The sequence below is a fragment of the Camelus bactrianus genome, chromosome 20 (assembly GCF_048773025.1).
Source record: "Camelus bactrianus isolate YW-2024 breed Bactrian camel chromosome 20, ASM4877302v1, whole genome shotgun sequence".
Lineage (NCBI taxonomy): Eukaryota > Metazoa > Chordata > Mammalia > Artiodactyla > Camelidae > Camelus > Camelus bactrianus.
The window spans coordinates 14,425,018-14,444,159 of NC_133558.1; the positions used below are offsets into that span (position 1 = coordinate 14,425,018).

Below are 19,142 nucleotides of genomic sequence, written 5' to 3' on the forward strand. Positions count from 1 at the left end.
TGCCCATCTGTATGTCTTCACTGGAAAAATGCTTGTGTAGGTCTTTTGTGCATCTTTGGATCAGGTTGTTTGTTTTTTTGTTATTGAGTTGTACACATTTTCTTCTAAAGTAAAGACCTCCAACCTGATTTTTATCTCTGTCCCCAGTGTGGTCTTCTTTAGGGGGAGTTTACTTCGTCCTATACTCTGGATGGTGGTGGGCCCTCATGGCCACAGGAAGAAAATGTTATTCCCTGTGGTTTCTTCACTGCTAGAGGTGGGATGACATGCACCAGCTCCAGGCCAAGTTGTTCCAAGAAACAGGCTGTGTGCTCTTTGCATCGGGAACAGCCCAGTGACCTTAGTCAATGGTGTCTCTCCTTGGATCCAGTTTTGCTTTAGGCTTAAAGTGACTCTACTCTCCAGCTTGTCCGAGACACTCCCATTGCACACCTGCTGTCCCAGGGTAATAACTAGAAGCACGTCTTTCATTCTTTGGGTTTATTACTGACTTTCGTCAGGTATTAGTGTAGAGAGGCCAGGTTCAAAGTGGGCGTTACTTTAAACCCAATACTGTTGTATTGGGGGCAGAGAAACCATTGTTGTCGGTAACTTAGTAACAATAGGTCTACGTGAATAGGTTTCTGATCTGGGAAGTGGATCTCAATTATTTATTTAACAGATATTCATTCACTACCTATTTTGTGTCAGATGCAGTTCTAGGTATGGGGGGAATGTAGATGTGAAGAAAACATAGTCACACCCTGAAGAAGCTTAAGTTTTGGCAGGGGAGGCTGACAATGATGAAAATAAAAAAGATATAATTTAATGTCAGGTACCAATAAATGCCATAACAAAATAAAGCAGAGGGTGGGGATAGGGAGGTTGCCAGAAGTGCTGGTTTAAATGGGGTGTCTGGAGACATTTTCTGGCAAGGTGACATCTGAACCATCATCAGAGTCATCTCAGATCCTTACAACTGGAAAGGCCTCCTCAGATTATCTCAGATGCTCCTGGAGTAGCCTGGAACCTTATGAGGGGAGGGGTGGTCATAGTACAGTGGTGTGGCAGTTTGTTTGGGTCTTATCTTCAATTGCTGTGAACTTGCTTTCCACATCTTACCTCAGCCCTGACAATCCTATACCAAACATCTGTTACCTGGCATTCCCCCCACATTCCATTTCCATTCAGTTTCAGAGCTCTAAGAAGGATGGAGAGAGGTGGGCGTTTTTTCAGTATGGCGCAGCACCACTACAGAATGTTTCCTAAGGCTGTTTTCTGTTGGTCATGTGGCTCTGTGGGGAGGCATGCTGGGAAATTCTTCCTCTGCCCAGGTCTTAGTTCAAAGCCTCCTGCCATCTGAGTGGATTGGAACATTTCCTGAACCTTAGAGAGTGAAGGGAAACGGGCTCCTATATCCACAACCTTCAGATTTAAGTGTTTGCCAAGTGCTTTGCAATCTGCCTTTCCATAATTCCTCTCATTATCTCTGTGATGGGGTTTATCATGCCGGGACTGCACTTCACTGAGTAAATGGGACAGATGGAGGTGGCAGAATGGAGGAGAAGAGCAAGAAATGACATTGAGCTGTGAGCTCTTCCCAGGGATGGTCCGTCTGTGGGCCTCATGGGGGGATGAGCATGTGACTGGCACATGGGATTGGCTTTCCATAAAAGTTGTGGCATGAATCAGATACGCAGGGTGAAGCTGAGCTGCTGTTTATGAGAAAAGTTCTGAATACAATTAGGTTGTACATTAATTAAGAGATCCTGCCATTGAAGAAGACTATTCTGATCCTTTTGCGTGGTGAATTTTTCTTGATCTGGATTTCATGAAGAATTTAAAAGAAATGGCATTTGTACATTTTCAGTAGATGAAGAAAGTATGAGTGGTAGGATGGGTCAGCACACCATCCCGTAGGGTCTGAATTGCTGATAGTGTGTTGGATGCTGTAGCTGATGGCTGGTTGGTCTTTCCTGCGTCCATTTGTCCATCTGTCCATCCATCCACCCATTCAAGTTTGTCATGTTGGAAGAGGTTCTATTACTTACCAGTGGTGTGGTTATTCCTCTCACAAGGACTCAGTTTTCTTATCTATAGAATGATGGGTTTTGTCTATATTATTCAAAGGGTCCTGTTAATTCTAGAATCCTGAGCTTCTGATAATTTGATTATGTGCAAGACATTGAAAAGGATACAAACAAATTAAACATGGGTCTCACCTCCTCCAAAAAGCACACAGTGGTAGGTGTGCCGACCTCTAGAGGGGTAGTGGTCAGGCAGTCAGAGTGCCCAGGAACCAAACACAGCTGTTACTTGGGAGGGGAATTCAGAGAAGGGAGAGTATTTTTGGCTGCAAGTTAAGGAAGATTTGGGGATTTGTGGGGAGGTGGCATTTAGTTTGAGGGGAGGGAACGAACACTTAGGAAGTTGTTGAGCACCCTTTGATTATCATCCTGGTCTCACTTAAAGTTCATGACAGTGAGATGGGCTGTATCATCCCCATTTAGCAGATGAAGCAACTGAGGCAGTGAATGAGATTAAATCATGTGTCCAAAGCCACCAGGCTGTCTAGAGGCAGAGCTGTGATCCAGGAGGAGGTCTATTAACCCCGTTTCATCTTACTGTCTTAAAGGTTGAGTCTGTAGATACATGAGGACGGCCTGGGCATTTCAGGTGAATAAAAGACCGTCACCATTGGCAGGACTGGGCGGAAGTGCCCTGGGTTCATGAGGAACTGCAAGGTGGCCTGGGGCCTGGAGCACCGTAAGCCCCAGTGCTATTAACAGAGACTGAGCCTTGGAAGACATTTTGAGGTTTGATAGGGGAGACTCCCCAGTGTCTGGCTATGCGATCTGGCCTTTTTTTGCCCCAGATGAGATTGTGTGCAGGGACAGGACATGATTAAAGGAGTACATTTCAGGGTGTCTATGATGGTAAGACCTTCCCGTGGTTCTAAAATACTTTCTTGCAGCTAAGCTCTTCAGTGTGGTGCTGAAGAAACTCCCACCCCACCGTGTCCCCTGCAGTCTAAGCCCTTGAGAGTTTTCATCCCAGAGTTTCTGGACTAAGGAACACCCGAGCCCTGGCTCCTCTGTCCTGCCATTCTGAACATAAGCACTTTAAAAATTCCTGCCCAGTTCTTGGGACTTTCGAGAAGAAAATTCCTTAATTTTCCTCCTCTGTACTGTTCCCTTGGTTTTAACCTATTTCTGCTATTTCAAAACTTCTGCTGCTCGATAGATGAATAATTAGATGTTCTTTGGCTTTGCTGGTGAAAAAAATAGCATAATATTTAGATTAAAACAGTGTAATAACGACACTAGAAAAATAGATCCCAGTTACATGATGAATTCCTCCTTTTCCTTGTTATTCGTGGTATCCTGGGGTGGCCTACTGGAGAAAAAATACTATTTGATTCTCCCTGGGTGGTCAGACAGGACTTGTAAAGACTCTTGTTTGTTTTGTGTTGAGGCTTCAAAGGCATGCAGGCTTTCCTACATCAAGCTGTACTAAGAAAATAGGGATTTTTTTTTTTTTGAAGTTGTTATGTATAAAGGGAAATTCAGAGCAACCGTCTTCCTTTAGAACTACAAGCTAATGTGATTAGAGGGCTGCTTTTTGCCAGTTATCTTTGTTGTCTCCATCTTGGGTCTTTACCACCAGTCTGGCAGGGAAATTTGTACTTATAGAAACCATCTCCACCTGTGGTTTTTTTTTTCCCCCAAAACATCATACAAACATCTTGTAATTTTTAAAAGTATATTTATTGTGCATATTTAGATTTTTTAAGAACTGAAATTCTAAGTGGGGTGTGTGTATGTGTGTGTGTGTGTGTGTAATTCAGGACTGTCTGGAGGTGTGTGCTAACAAAACATATTTTAGGCCACGTGATCTGCACTTTCCAATTAGTAAGGCCCTCCTGCTGTGATGTAGGAGAAAAGTTTGGATTGGGGTTAGGGCTGGCTAAATGTAGGATACTTTTTATTAATGCATTCTTTGCAGAAGTCCCTTATTAGCACCTCGGGGTCAGTGGGAACTCGGGGAAGCTGGTGTCGTGTGCACAGCTGGTATTTTCTGCTGAGCATGGTGTGTCTCAGCCATTTACCCAAGCTCCCTTTTCCCCATTTCATACAATTAATTGTATGTAATGGGGGAGGTGGGTAGTGCTGAGTTATTTTAAGCCTGGAGGGAGCAGAGCAGCTGTGTCCTAGATCAGACCACTGATCTATCTAATAGGCTGTCTTGCCTCCTGATTCACTGGACGAATGTGCGTGGCCAATTATGTGCATCCCTATATGGAAAGAAGAATGACCTTGAACCCAGAGAGCCAGACAGTTGCTTTATGCAATGTGTTCACCCACTGAAGCTGTTTCACTGCCTAATAGGAACGTAGTATTTTGAATCCCTATAAATGTATTTCTCCTTTCAAAAAAATAGCCACTATGTGAAATAGTTGAATCTTTCATGACTTGCTGAAACCTTTGCTTTTGGAACTAAGTGCTGAGAAAATAAGTAGTTTGGGGATGAAACCTCTGATAATTTCAAGTGAGATCAGAACCTCTAAGCTTCTTCCTTGTTGTATCCAGACATAACCTGCTGGTATAAGCTGTATTTTTCTGTTAAACGAGGAATATAAGAGAAAGGAAAATATAAATTTTTAAGTAAAAGCATTTGACGTGTTATAAGCTAATTTTGCGGGGTGTTCTGTCAGGCAATAATTTTATAATCAAATGCATTTTCACCAAATATCAGATTTTGTTAAAAGATAAGTCTGGGCACAGAAAACAAATTTAACCTTTGATGTAATCTTGCATGTCTTTGTAATTCCTGGAGTCAGAGTTCACAGTGGCTTCGATGTGACGGTACCAGCAACAGGATGGTACTTGGTCAGTCACCGGTGGCATAGTGGGAAGAACTTCCCTTGTAGGGACAGCCAGCTCCCAGTTTTGATCCGTGACTCTGCTATTGCTAGTTCTGTGACCTTGGGCAAGTTCCTGCACACTCTCAGCCTCAGTCTCTTAGTCTGTTACTGTCATGACTGGCCTTACAAAAGGGTTTTAGAGATTAACTGAAATAAGCTACAGAAAAGAACGATCTAGGGTCTAGTATGCATAGTTGTGTTCACTCCCTTTTCTTCCTTCCGATTACATCTCAGGGCTAGTATTTTTTCCAGTGTAGCTTTATACTGTCAGCATTGGGAGTCACTATGGTGAACGTCTGAAAAGCCTATCATTTTCCAGATAATGACATTAGGGCCCAGAAGAGTAGAGTGACATGGGTGCAGTGCCTTGTCTTAGGAGAAGCAGGGCTGGTGCTAAAACCGTGCCTTGCTGGATGCTTACCGTTTTACTCTGGGTGGGAGGAGGGCTTAGCGCACTGGAGTGAGACCCTGGCATGGCTCCAGGGCAGTCAAGTCCAAGGTGGGTCTTAAAGGTATAGTTTAAGAAATAATCAGCTTTCCAAATTTCCCTTAGGAGCCTTCAAGGTCAGCATAACCATATTCTGAAACTTTATTCTACTGTGTACTTCTTCCGTTTACTATTACAACTTTTGACTCCCTTTCCTTTTCTTTCCTAGTACTCTCAGGTGACTGCAGAAGCGTCTACACCTAGCATGTTCAGGTAAGAGACTTTCTGGATGGGGAAGATTTCCAGATAAATCCCTGACTCCCTTGGTGGCTACCGCTTGTTGCTTACTCTCTTCTGGGCTGCCCCAAAGATCTGAATGGTCCCCACTCCCTTGGGTCTTCTCCATTTTGCTTTTATTTGTTTTAGTTTCTTGTGTATGCTATTATTCTATCATTTTTTTTTCCCATTGAAGTATAGGTGATTTGCAATGTTGTGTTAGTTTCAGATGTATGGCACAGTGATTCAGTCATATATATACATTTTAGATTCTTTTCCATGATAGGTTATTACAAGATATTGAATATAGTTCCCTGTGCCATACAGTGGGTCCTTGTTGTTTATGTTACATGTATGCATGTATATATGTTAATCTCACAATGGTTTTATTTTTATGCATTCAATACATGCATGTTGGAATGATATAAAACATCATGGGGATGGGAAATCTTACCTTCAAGACAAGGGTTGTCCATGAGGAAGATGGCAGGGTACATGACAGATGGCTACTCTGTCTGTAAAGTTTACATGTTTTTTTTCCCCATTGTTTGTCTCTTAAGAACTTCTTGTTTTTTTAAAACATAGCTACAACATTTTTTTACACCTGAAACAATAGGTAGCAATAATTCCTTTATATCAAACGTCTAGTCTATGTTCAATATTCTTATTTTAGAGACAGATTCTGCAAAAACAAATCTCTTAGGGGATATAATGTAGAACATGATGACTATAGTTAACATTGCTGTCTGGTATATTTGAAAGTTGTTAAGGTAGATCTCAAGGAAAAAAAAATTTTTTTCTCTTTTTTTTTCTTGGTACTGCTATGAGATGGTGGATGTTAAGTGGATGTTAAGTAAACTTACTGTGGTAATCATTTCACAATATATGTAAGTCAAATCATTACACTATTCACGTTAAACTTGTACAGGGCTGTATGTTAATTTTATCTTGATAAAACTGGAGGGAAACGTGAAAAAGAAAAAATTAAAATAAAAGCAGTCTTTGGCATTTTGAATGCTTGTAGGTGCCGGAAGTTTGGTGAGGCCAACAGCACTAGCATCACCTGCGAACTTGTTAGAAATGCAAATTGTTGGGACTTTACCCTAAACGGACTGGATCTGGAAACTCGGGGTGGGGGGTGGTTTAACAAAACCTCCAGGTGGTTCTGATATCTGGTGGAGTTAAGAGAACCACTGGTCCAAAGGAAACCAAACTGTTATGCTCTCTACATACTGTTTTGCCTTTGTGTTTAACACATAGCAACATATCCCGAGACCCTCAAAATACATAAGATGGTGCGCTTCTACCTGGACTGCTGTGATACAGTAACAAATTTTTGGGTCTTTGTCTCCGGCTCCTGGCCAGAGGAGACAAAGGAAACTACCTAAAACCTTGGTAGTTTCCTAAGATAAGAGCAATAGGAGCATTTTGTTCTAAAATTTGGTTATTGTCCTGAGCTTCTGAAACAGTGCTGAAGGTGAAAAAGACCACCACTTGTTATTCAAAACAAGCCCCTTTCAGCCAGTGCTGAGTTTACATCAATGAGGTGATTTTGGAAAGCCCCTAACTGTGGAGGCAGGTTGCCAAGGGAACGAACCTTCTGCTTAGAGGATTGGTACTTTTAGCCCCACCCCCTGGCCTCCCGGGCCGGAGATTGGTGCTGGAGGTTGGGTTCAGCACCTGTAGCCAATGATCTAATCAACCGTGCTGCCGTAAGGCGTGCTGACGTAAGGCGGCGTCCTGAAGCCTATAAGAAGGGGGTTGGCGAGCAGCTGGATTGAGTATGCGGAGGTGGTGGGAGGCTGGCGTCCTCTGAGGTGGTTTGGAAGAACTAGGTACCTAGCTGTACGCATTTCTTCCATTTGGCTGTTCCTGAGCCGTATCCTGTATGATAAACCAGTAATTCGGTAAGTGAACTGTTTTCCTGAGTTCTGTGAGCCGTTCTAGTAAAATTGTGGAACCTGAGGAGGGGGCGTTGGGAACCTCTGGCTTCTAGGCGGCGGGTCAGAAGTACAGGCCACAGCCTGGACTTGCCGTGGGCATCTGCAGAGGGGGGCAGCCTTGTGAGACACCCCTGAACTAGTGAGGTCTGTGTAAACTTTGGGCAGTTAGTGTCAGAATTGAATTAAGTTGAAGGACACTTACTCCATGTCCATTGAGAATTGGAAAATTGCTTGGTGTGAAAAAAAACAAACCCATACGTTTGATATCAAAAGTGTTGGGTGAATAGAGAGAAATGGGAATTTTTTGCTTTTTATTTTGTTTTATTTAAAATTTTTATTTTTATACGATTTAAAAGGTTGTTTTCCAGTAGTTAGTACAAAATATTGGCTATATTCCTCCGTATTGTACAATACATCTTGGAGCCTATCTTACACCCAGTAGTTTGTACTTCCCACTCCCCAGGTTTTAGCTTTTTCGTTCCCAGGAATGGAGCTGAGCGTTTCATGGCCTTGCCCCAAACCTGCTCCCACCTCTAGCTGTGGAGAGTTTCAAACTCAGCCTGCTCCTTTGTTAGGAGGTGCGTATGGTTATGGTAGCAGGAGTGAAAGTAATGACCAGAGCTTTCTGGAACAGGACAGCCTGAGTGAAATGAGAAAGCTACCGTCGCGTTGGATTTGATGGAGAACCTAGGTGCTTTTGTCAGGAGCACAGTTCTGAAGCTGTGGCTCTCATTTCCTGGCTGTGCATTGGAATCACCTGGGAGGCTTTTAAGAAACACTGCTCACCTGGCCTGACCTCAAGAGATTCCAGTTTCAATTGAGGTGGGTGTAAGAGAAGAATGGGGTGGGTCCCAGCGTCCCATTGGTGTGAAGGCTCTTCAAATGATTCTAATTGCAGCTATGGTTTAGAACCACTAGGAAAAACTTAGGTTTGGTTTGGGATTCAGATAAGAAAGTGAAGATACCCTGGAAGCGTGTACTTGTAGGGGTCTTACCCTTAAATGAGTAAGTGCTTTTCGAACTGTTGGGTTTGTTAGCCACCTGATTTGGGGAAGTGTTTTTTTGTGCCAATCTCTCACTTTTTTGGTTTTTGTTTTCAGCTGGTGCTGATCTGTTGCACAGTATTTCTGGCCAGTTCTAGGTGAGGGGCTTTAATTACGGTTTGTCTACTCATCTGTAGGTGTGTTGGCAGAAGACTGTATTTTTATAGCACACAAATGACACCACCTCTCGCCTCTGTGATTCTCTGTATGTAAGGGGATATAGCTCCAGGAAAGAAACACACATAGCCTGAGATTATATCTTGCAGCGTGGGGCATTTCAATTTTTCTAAGATGATCAATGGAGCCAGAGACTTCTTGCAGTTTTGAAGTTACCGAAAGGAAAGATTGAGCAGTATTTGTTGGTTGAATGTTGAAATATTCCATGGAAAAAGGAAAGGGAAACAAGTCCTGCCACTGATTTTTCTTGGCAGGGTTTATCGCCTCCCTCTCACCACCCCCAAATTTCTGGCAAGTGTGATTAGAAATTGACTTGCAGGATTTGCTCATACTAGCTTCCCGAGACCTCTTTTGCTTGCTTGCTGCTGACTAGCAGTGGTTAATCTGCTATCTCTTACACGTGTTATCCAAAAATCACAGAACTCATTAGCAATAAACAGCGTGAACTTGGTGGGTCACATTTGGAGGATTAGCCAGATGTAAATCTGGGTTGCACTTGGGAGGTTTCGTGTGCCTCGTTTTAAAAATAAATAGAACTCTAGCCTTGAGTAGAAACAGATTTTTTTTTTTAATGAACTATCTTACTGGAAAACAAACTTTATTTTTCCAATAAAAAAATAGAGGAGGAGGTACGTTTTTCTTGACACCAGTGCTTATTTGATTTCATGCTCTTTTACTTCTCCTTGCTGATGTTAGACGTGGCAGAAATAAAGACCCAATTTCATCGTTTAAAATGGGAGAAAAATTTAATCAATTCAGGAATTTATTCTTAACTGACAGCAAACGTTTAAAATCTGATTGGTCACGGTTGACTATTTAATGTGCCTTTTTGGGAAATAAACATTTCTGTATTTCCCCCACCTTTTTGTGCATCATGACTGCACTACAGGTTATGGAAGTGTTGGCCTTGAAGATCTGATTCTTAGACCTTTTAAAAAAGTGTTGCTCACTAGGAAATGGTAAAAATAGGAAAAGAGGTGTTTTTCATGTGGTTACAATTTATGATCGATGTGATTAGAAAATTTCTGGGTTTTGTTGATAGGCAAACTCACTGCCAGCGTTACCAGAGACTCATATGCACCTGTTTTTAATTCCAGCAGAATTTATTAGGATGAAATAAATACCTTACCTTTGAAGAGTCAGAAAAATAATTCAAATTTATTGAAATTTTTTGTTTATCCTTCCAGATCATACTATATCAGATGAGTACATAAATGCCTGGGGGTTAATTCTACCAAGTAGATTTTGTTTCACGCAGACACATGAATTAAAGACCTGCTAGACTGCTCATGAGCTGATTCTAGCACTCCCCAAATTTAACAATTGTATATCACACTACCTTCTGTTTTATATTTATTATAAAAATGACTAACTGTAACCTGCCGTAGTAAAACATCTGCTTTATTAAAACCTATGCAGGCCTGTCAGCTGTCCTGTCTATCTTTTTGCCCATGAAATCATTGATTTTGTGTTTCTCTTCAGTCTTGAGATCCCATTAACAATGTATGTGTCTGCTGTTTTCTAGGGAGAAAGATAATTTGCCCAGTTAACTTTTATTGAGTGTTTCAGAAGAAATAGATGGTCAGATTTGCAGCAGGCTGACTTTCCAGAGTCATTAGAGAAGGGCTCTTCTTGGAAACTTCTGTCACTGAAGGTGTGTCATGGGGGATGTGGGAGTAATATGACTGATCTTCCATACTTCCAAAGAGCTCTTCTTACCTTAAAAGCTCTTTGGTAGCAAGGTGTAATATAACATTTCAATAAGGGAGGCTGCAGGGAAGGGTAAAGGGAAAGACAGAATGAAATACCAGAAGCAAATAGTTGTATCCATATTCATATCATGTCCATATGACCCAAGAAGTGGATATTGAAGTGGCAAAACCAGGCTGCTTCTTGATCCTTATGATCTTAATTACATGTATTTGCACTTAAAAAGGATAACAGTGTTAGATCTTAATAGGATTAAGCTAAGGGAAGTTTGTTAGGCTTTGCTTTGACAGTAAAGATGATGGATGGCTCAGGTTCCATTTTGAGATTGTAGCTTCAGATCCTGTAACTTTCACCATTGCTTCTCTGCTGGATACCAAGGCTATCCAACAGAACTTGTGTGCTACATGACTGAGACTTGGAATACGAGTAGAGTTTGAATATTTTTCCCTTTAATTTTTTGGAGGCTAATTTTTAGTCTTTTATACTAAAGTGAAGTCTCTTTAGGTAAAATAAAGGGCAGCTTTAAAAAAAAAAAGTTAAGACAGTGTTGATAGTTCATTAAGGTCTCTCTTGCTCAGAATTATCTAGATTAACTGTTTTAATCCAAGTTCACTGATACCTACCTGTTCCTCCTTTTCCTCTGTATGTGTTGGAGGACCTTTGTGGTAAAAGATACATAAGATTAACCATTTTAACCATGTTTCATGTACAATTCAGTGGTATTAAGTACTCGTCTTGTGCAACCATCACCTCCATCCATTGCCAGGACTTTTTCATCTTCTCAAGCTGAAACTCCTTATGATTAAACATTAACTCCCAATTATGCCCTCCCCTAGGCGCTGGAAATCACCATTCTACTTCCTGTTTCTATGAAATTCTCTATTCGAGAGACCTCAGTAGAGCTCTAGAATCCTACAGTGGAATCCTGCATGTTTTTTTTTTTGTGACTGGCTGATTTCCCTTAGCAGAACGTTCCCAAGGCTCCTCCACGTTGTAACGTGTATCAGAATTTCCTTTTTTGAAATTGAATGATTTTACATTGTATGTATATGCCACACTTTGTTTATCCAGTTGTCAGTGGGACAAAATGATTTCTTACACCTTTTGGCTATTGTGAATACTGCTACTAAGGACAGGTATACAGATATTTGTTTGAATTCCTAAATATTTTTGAATTGCTTCCCTGCGAGAGATGTCTTTCCAATTATTCAGTACATACTGATGCTGGTTTTGATGCTGATTTAGTGACTTTAAATGTTGTTTGTGACAAAAGTCTTTTATGTAGCCTAATTGGAATTAGTATGTTGGATATGCGTTAAGGTCTCCAAAAGCATGTGGGACAGATAAAACACACGGCAGCAAAAACCCATGTAGAATATGCCTGCCTTGATATCATGACCTACTTTCATTGATAAAGACCCATAAGGAGAGACTTTTCAAAAAAAAAATCAAATTTACTGTGAAGATCTGTGTTTTAGCATCTTTATTCAAAGCAGTGTTGCCACATGACATCTGGGAAAACCAAAGTGTAAAAATGACCTGTGGAATATCCTCTGAACCAAAATCCTCAGGGTGGAAGATAATCCATGGTTTCAGATGTATGTCTCCCCTAGAGGAGAGTTCAAGTTCTCTCTTAGAACGTAATGCAACAGCTCATATGGCCAACATGTATCACCCTGTCCTCACGCTCTTGGTGTTTTCAGTGTGTTCTCTATTTCCCCAAATAGCGTTGACATTTTAATTCTTTTGGACACCTTACACTTCACTAGACAAGCTCCTCCTTGCAGTTAATACTACTTTTTGAGCATGAGCCATATTTCAGCTATGATCCTATTACTAGCTAACGTTTATTCAGTATTTGGCATATATTGGGCATTGTTCTAAGTTCTTCGTATGTGTTGCAGTTTATTTGACCGTTCCAGCATCTCAATGTATTTGATACCAGCATAACCTCATTTTACAAAGGAGGAAAGTAAGATGCTGAAGTTAACTTGACTGAGAACACAGTTAGGAATTGGCAGAGCAGGACTCAAACCCAGGCATATGACTTCAGACCTTATGTCTTTGACCACCATGTTGTACTGACCTGATGCTTTTCAGTTGATCTAACTTATGAGCCATGTGGGAAACATTCTCTGGAGGACAGATTCTTTTTGACATGTATAATTAGAAGTTGTGTGTGTCTGTCTAGAAACCCAGGCCATATTAAATGATGACAGAATGGTTAAGAAGTTCAACACCAAAGGACCAAGGAGTCTAATGAACATAATGATCTTTATTTCACCTTTAAAGGTGAGCACATTTCATAGAAAAAGAAATTCAAGAAGACCATGCTTAAGAATATTAAATACTTTAATATATTTTTATAAATGGTGTTATTACTTCTCTATGAATTCCTATTTTGAAAAGAAATTACCAGAAGTCTATATTAGGAATCAGCCTCACTCAGAAATTGTTATTAAAGAGTTTGTAAGGAATACCTTCTTAGTCCACTTGTAAAGAGATTCCTCTTAATAGAAGGTATTGGGGGTTTTGAAAGTACTTACAGCCACTTTGATTTAAAAATATCTACCTTTATTTACTTGTGTTAGCAAAGGAATGATTTTCTTAATGAGGTCTTAATTCTTAATGCTCGTGGTGAGGTTTAAAATGTTTATTATAGTTGAAGAAACATTCATTGAGCAACAGTTTTAGTTGCCATACACTTTGCTAGATGTTGAGGCTTTGAAGACATTTAAGGACTAATGGTTACTTTTAAGGTACACTTAAGCTATGAGATAATAAGAAGTAAAAGGAGACTTCATTCTCTTGAAGAAAGAGGCTAGGAGAAAATAACTATGCGGGAGCTTGGTTTTGAAGGTTGAATAGGAGTTTTTCCAGGCAAGGTAGGGTGAGGGTGGTGTTTGGTGGTCTGAGGGAGAGAAAAAGCCATGCTCAAGGGCACTGAGACAAGAAGCAGCAGGACATGTTCCACAAACCTTACATAAGGAGTTGATTATAAAGACCATAGGCTTAGCAAACGTTTAAAAAACTACTCCTGAGTCTTGTTTTTACCCTCTCCAAAAAAAAAAAAAGCACCAAAACTTGAGTCTCAGACACTTTGGTTTTTGTTTTGAGGATGCAAAATAATATATGTAAATTGTTCAGTAAAGAACAGTTTAATGACAAATTTAATTGTAATATTGATATTATCAATGATTACTATCATTTTTAAATTTGTCTTTTGATTTACTGTTTTGAATAATACATTTGCATAATTCAAAACCCCAAAAGTAGAAAAAGCTCCCATCTTGGTGCCTCATGTATCAAGTTCCTCCTTTTTAGCCCCCACAGGAAACCACTGTTCTTAGTTTCTTATGTATCCTTCCTTAGTCCTTAGGCTCCAGAAGGAAATATGAGTACCATTTCTGTCCTTCCTGCTTTTTCACAAAAGGTAGCATACTATGTTGTGAAGTACCTTCCTTTTTTTTTTTTTAATTAACCATACATCTTAGATCTTTCCACATAGTTTATAGGTAACTTCCTCATCCTTTTTTTAAAAAGGTGCTTTTTATTTTTATGTAGCTTGACTCATAAGAAATTGCAGTGATATTGTAAAGTTCCTATGTGATCATCACCCAGTTTCTCCCAGCGATAATCTTACATAACTAGTGCACTGCCCAAACCAGGAAACTGATGTTGGTACAGTACTATTAACTCAGATAGAGAGCTTGTTTGATTTTTGTGTGCGTCTTTTTATATGCAGTTTTTATAGGATTTCTTTGGTGGGGGATACATAATTCTATGAGATTTTATCATCCTTGCATATTCAAGCAACCATCACCATAGTCAGGGAACAGAACTAATTGTTTCTCACCACAAAGGGATTGCCTTCTACTACTTTTTAATAGTCACACCCTTTCTCCAGTCCTAACTGTTGGTAACCCACACATTTTATGTGTGCCTACTTTAAGAAAACCCCACCGTATATTATACCTTCCTCAAGGGTAAGAAACCTTTCAAATTTTTATATTCCCTATGGGCCTGTGCACTTAATGGGTACTTAAGACTTGTTGAAGCACAAGAATCAAAACCAAGGCAGTGCCAAGTCAAATAGACAATTCAGAGTTGAGAAACAAATGAGTCAGGATAATTTGCTTTGCAAAATAACAAAAGTTCAGACTTAAATAGGCACTCCTCAATGTGAATTAAGTGATAATTTACCATTTCTTTCTGGCAGGACTCACTCAGTAACATAAAAGTGCTAATGATCAGAAACACAATTTCTCTAAAACATCACTTTACACTTTTCAAAGCGTTTTCATTTTTATAATTTTTTTTTTCATTTTAAGGACCTCTGTCACTGCGATTTGATATGGTTTGTTATCTCTGGTTGACAGAATAGGAAACTGAGGCTGAGACAGAAGAAAGTAAACAATCCCTGAGTCTTAACCTGCTGTTTGATTTAATCTCCCCAGCTCTTTGGTCGACCTTGCTGTTCTCATTCTGCAGAAGAGAAGGGTGCTTAGAGGTTCAGTAACTTGTCTCTGGTCAGTTTATAACAGACAAGATTCCAAACTCCATACTCATCACCACTCCATTATCAATACTCTATTTGATTTTTAGCCTTTTTAAAAATGGTGATGGGAGTGGTATTTCAGTACCTCACTCACTTTAAAAGGATAAGTTCTGTAGTAGTTCATAGAAATGGTCAAGGGCTCTTGAATTCAGCCAGACTTCTATCCAAATCGCAGCTCAGCCTTCCTCTAGTTTCACTGACCACGGACATACTGTTTTGTTTATTGAGTTCGTGTTACTCATCTGTAAGATGGAGACCCTCTAGTTCTTCCATCAGGCTGAAGCAATTAAAGGGAATAAAACATACAAAGCACTTAGCATAGTGTCTGGTACCTATCTACCACTCCTTCAAAGAACAGCAGCTGTTACTATATCTGAGCCTTCATTTTATGGACTTCCCACTTCTAATATCACATTTTAAGATTGTGTTATGTGCAAAACAACGTACTATTGATGGAGTTAATGTGGCTATATAGTGACTTGATTTTTAAACTTAGAAATTTAGACTGCATTTTGCCTCTATAATTTAAAAATTTATCATTAAAGTTGCTGTACCTTCATATCTGAGGCTACCTTTCACCACACCCCTTTCACAGTTGATGATTTTGACCTGTGAATGAGTGGACTTCCCAGACATGAAGAGTTTGTATAGCATGGGACAACTGTGAATGAGCTTTTTGTGGCTTAGCTCTTTCTAAGGTTCTGGTAGTCTTACCCCAGTATATCCATGAACATGCATTACCTGAGAAATGGTGCAGTGGAGAACAGGTAGCTGGTGTGTGTGGTGAGGGATACTTGTGGTGTACAGCTCCTGTAATAAGAAAAGATAAGTGCAGTCAACAGGCATTGCAGTCACATCCTTTGAATTTTTCAGAGAGAGTGCTTAGCTCTGCTTAGTGGCATGTTTGCTTAGGGTAAGACTGACGGTTGAGGTATCTGTGAGAAGCATTTGTATCAGTGACACTGCAGAGAGCTCTTTCCTGGGTTAGATTTCTAGGAAATTGGATAGGACCTCCTGAGAAACTTTCCCATGCCTTCCCTCAAGACACATTAGAGAGGCAGTGGGTGGTGGAGGGCCAGAGACTCTCTGGGAGTGAGCTGTGACTCCCACCCCGTGTGGTGTGTAAGCCTCCTGTACTTGGGGCACCTGCACAGAGCAGCCTGGAGGAGGCTTGGCACATCACGAAAAGTGTGTTCATGTTCCTTTGGAGGACTCTTGGACTTCCTCCAAAACCTGATCACCTCAAATGTTTCATCAAGTGTCTGCGTGATAAAGGTTGTTGCTGAGTGAGTGGGGCTGAAATCAGATGGATAGAACAGTGGCTCTCAACTCTATATGCAGATGAGATGGGAGTTCTCTTGAACCTTCCAGATGATTCTGTGCTACAGCTGGGGGTAAGAGCCACTGGGATAAAGAGAAAGCAATCTGACAAAAGGGCAAGAAAGCCCCCCCGCCACCGGCCCTACACTGGATGGCTGGGTCCGCAGGCTTCCCAGGGAGGCCACTGGCTGAAGCTTCTCTCTTCACGTTCTGGGTATGGATGCACTGGGCAGAAGTGCTGTGGACTGCTGCGTTCACCCAGCTGCATTTCCCGGCTCTGCTGGCCTTGGGAGTGAGGGGCGCAGTGTTTCTCTACTTGCCTTTGGAATCATTATTATTTAAAGCCTTGGTGCTCTGGCTTTAGACAGAAATGTATGTTACCTTCTGAAGAATATTGTATTTAAATCTTAATAATTTGTCTCTTTCATAGAAGAGAAATAACTGTGCAGGGTGGACAAAAACCCTCGGAGAAAACCATGTGTTTCACATTTGCTAAGAATAAGTCATTCCCTCTCTTGAGCTCTCAAGTCATAATTTGGAAATCATTCTTTTCCTGTGAAAGCCAGAAACCTGTTTTTTTTTTCCCCCTTGTCCTTTTGATAGCAGCTGTAACAAAGGTTCCCATAGGCAAGAGCTCTCCAATTGACAGGATGCAGGGGCTAGTCGTGGAAAATGCATGGATGTGCTTCTTGTCCATTGTGTCTTTTATCCCCTGTGCTGCGTGTCTGACCATGATGTCACTCACACGTCTTTGGTGCATCCCAAGTCCTTTTCTAAACATGAACTACATAAGAAGCAAAAACCGGTTGAGGGTATGACGTACATTTCAGGAACATTTTAAATGGTCTCTTTCGGAGGCACTCAGTTCCAAAGTATTTACTGACATTCATCATCCAGCTTCAAATGATTAAATGTCTTTCTGATCACATGGTGCCATGTTTTGCATAAGGTGACATATCTGTCCTCTTTTAAATGCATGGGCATTGGCAACAATCTCATTTCACTGGTGAGTTTGCTGAAGCATTATCATGGGACAGCCAGAGTGATGGAGCAGTGCTCTTCAGGTAGGGAAACGCTGCCAGCTTGGTTTGTGTTTGGTCTGCCTAGAGTTTTACTCCTTAATTGTCTGTTTTAGTTAAGAGTAATCCCTTTTCATGCTAGGAGCCATAATCACATTATAAGAGACTTAAAAATTGTCACTTCCCAGTAGTATTTCTCAGAGTGTAACCATTTTTATTTCATGTAAGATTGCTTTTAATTTTTCCCCTAACATTGGGAGAGAGACACCAATACTTAGATTTCCTAGTTTTAATTGAAAGAACTCAGAGTACGTTCTGGTCAAGTGGAGAAGTTCAGGAGTGATGGAGGGAAGTCCTGGATCCATATGAAATGGTAGCGATACGACTTTAATGTGATAGGAGACTTCATATACCTTGACGGTTTTTAAAGTAACATTTAACATTTTGCCTGAGAATCTGATGCTTTTGGTAAATATGGGATCTAGTGAGGCATACTCATTTCTGCCTCTCCCCTTGTTTTCCTTTGATCGTGTTTGTTTTTGTGCCTTTCTTGAAGGAACCACATGTCTCTCCCTGACTGGACAGGCCCGGAGATGGAGATAAGTAGGGCCTTCATAGACACCTATTTCAAGTTTGTTCTTGCAGCAAGGCCAGGAGGGTGGAGAACATCTCTCTGTTTGGAAAGTGCAAACATGTAGGTAATTTTTTTTTTTTTTCCAAACATGAAACTGCATTTGGACTTAGTTAATTTTCAGGTAACTGAGCCATAGGGCATATGCCTTTAATAATCATATAACTTTGTGTCTAGGACTTTTTTCATCTCACCTTTTCTAGAGTATTTTGACTGGTACATCTTTCAGAGAGCTATCTTTTTTGGGCTTAAGATATACATTCTTTTTATTAGGTCCTTCCCCATTCAATACTAGGTATTTAGGAAGTTGACTACATGTTTGGAGGATGTGATACCATAATGTTGCTCAACTGATTAATTGTATGGTTGTTGCAGTATGGATTTATAGATACTACAGATAGTGTTAATGGTTAGTGGTCAGATAGGCAGAGTGAATTACTATTTTAAACTGGCAGGAAAATTGACTTTAAAAGGAGGTTTCTGATTGGCTGCCTAAAGCTGTTACAGTGATGTCAGTCTTAGAGAAGATGAATTGGGAGTATTACTCATTTTCATTTATGAGTTTAATCCTATGGGTAAGCAATGTGGGACATCCAGGCAGTAATCCTCTGGCAGTTGGCACCTAAAGGCTGTGCGACTCTGTAGTAAGATGTGGAAACACATAGTACTCATCTCTTTTGGCGTCTGTTTTTTTCCCTCCTTATGTTTTGGGTTCATGTCTCCTGATGGTCTAGGGAATCACTGAGATACACGAGTTTTATATTTTGGTTTCTTTGTAGAAAGGCAGCAAACAGAGTTCAAATTAAGTTCACAAGTATTTGCTTGGCTGCAAATAACTTTTTACCAGCTGATGATGGTCAGTGAACATGGAGCCAAGCCAGGGCAGGTGGAGAGGAGAGGGGTCTGTGTGTGTAAGTATAATTCCTGTCTCCCACAGCTTGGTTCCGTTGGACCATCAAAACTAAAGATGTTGATTGGTTTTCTTCCTGGGATGGTCTGTTTGATTGGCAAGCCCTCAATCAGCTATTGAATCCCACTGCCTAAGCCTTAGAGGGGGAAATCAAGTTCCTAACTGATGGATGTTTCCAGCTCTGACTTGAGTCTCTCCTGCCCCACCCTCCACATGTGCTTCGAT

General features: G+C 40.7%; 1 protein-coding gene across 11 annotated transcripts in view; it reads left to right on the plus strand.

Annotated features, from left to right (window-relative positions):
- Positions 1-19,142, plus strand: part of LOC105084198 (uncharacterized) — a 987,172-nt gene that overhangs the window by 101,845 nt on the left and 866,185 nt on the right. For 9 of the 11 annotated variants that reach the window (XR_012500991.1, XR_012500992.1, XR_012500990.1 and 6 more), the window contains one exon: positions 5,560-5,603. The exons of the other annotated variants lie outside the window; for them this stretch is intronic. The gene's annotated coding sequence lies outside the window, so the exon portion shown is untranslated. The remainder of the gene's footprint in view (positions 1-5,559; positions 5,604-19,142) is intronic. 11 annotated transcript variants of the gene reach the window in all.